Raw genomic sequence first — 1,174 nt, 5'->3', positions numbered from 1 at the left:
AGTTGCCATTTTGTAAGAAGGAACAGATTCCGGGGTTGGGGAGGGTGAGGGGATAGCTGAAATCAAGAAATTTTTTTTCACATTCAGTTTGAAATTCTATTAGACATCCGGTGAGGAGTTTCAGTATGCAGTTGGTTATATGGATCTGGAATCCAGAGGAAAGAAAGGGACTGAAGATACAAATTTAGGAAGCTCAATAGATAGTATTTAAAGCTATGGGGCTAGGCTTTTCCACATTCCTCCCCACCCAGCCAGAGGCCATAAAGCTGATGCGTGCTGGTGGTGCATGCCAGCTACACCATGGTCCAGCTCACTACTGTCCTCTGCAAGGCCTACCATGGGGTCCACTTATCCATCTGCCTTGCACTGTGTGGCTATACCAACCAGCTTTTCTACCACATTGTGACCATTCACAACAGGGATGGCTGTTTCATGGAGCAGCTGGATTCCTATTTCCACTGCCCAACAGTCATGGAGAGAGAATCGTTGCTCTCAACCTGGACCGGATCTGGGATTGAAATGCCTGTGGAGCCCATCTCTGTAAGCCTGTAGGGTAGCTTTTGGGTCTTTCTGGATTTTTCCCTCTGCATTCCATGAAGATCACAAATGCTGAGAGGCTGCAGAGGAAACGGGAGTGGGAAGTCCTTTTAGCATCTCAGAAAAAGGATACAGAAGGTACAGAAACAAAAATGAGCTGACTTCAGTGAGAAGAACATTGGGAAAAAGATCAAAGTCCTCTTAAAACACTTGTGCAGAGCTCTAAGTTTTATTAGATTTGGAGGTCAATAAATGGAGTTTTATGAGTCAAAAAAAATTAAACAGATAAAGCTATGGGGTTGGATAAAGTTTTCATAAAATGAATATAATAGAGAAAAGATCTGAAGAGGTCTCAAGGGTAAAAAGGAATCAGCAAAGGAGCCTAAGAGAAACAGAATCAAGAAAGGATGAAGTCCCACAGACCAAATGAGGAAAGGATTTAAAGGAGGGAGTGGTTTTCTATGTCTGATAGGTAAGACAGGTAAGAGGAGGACTTTGAGACACAGAGCTCATTAGTGACCTTGACAAGATAAGCTTACCAAAATGGTGGAGACAAAAGTCTGATTAAAGTGGACTAGGAAAGAATGGGAAAAAGAGGAAGTAAAGACAGTGAGAACAGACTCCTTTGTCTAAGAAT

At 42.7% G+C, this 1,174-nt stretch overlaps 1 pseudogene; it reads left to right on the top strand.

The window, feature by feature from the left end:
- The first annotated feature begins 300 nt into the window (after positions 1-300).
- LOC125164793 (28S ribosomal protein S16, mitochondrial-like) lies at positions 301-698 on the top strand (annotated as a pseudogene).
- The last annotated feature ends 476 nt before the right edge of the window (positions 699-1,174 follow it).

The sequence above is a fragment of the Prionailurus viverrinus genome, chromosome B1 (genome assembly GCF_022837055.1).
Source record: "Prionailurus viverrinus isolate Anna chromosome B1, UM_Priviv_1.0, whole genome shotgun sequence".
In the NCBI taxonomy this organism is placed as follows: domain Eukaryota; kingdom Metazoa; phylum Chordata; class Mammalia; order Carnivora; family Felidae; genus Prionailurus; species Prionailurus viverrinus.
Note: the sequence above shows the minus strand (reverse complement) of the source record. Positions and strands in the feature narration are given on the sequence as shown.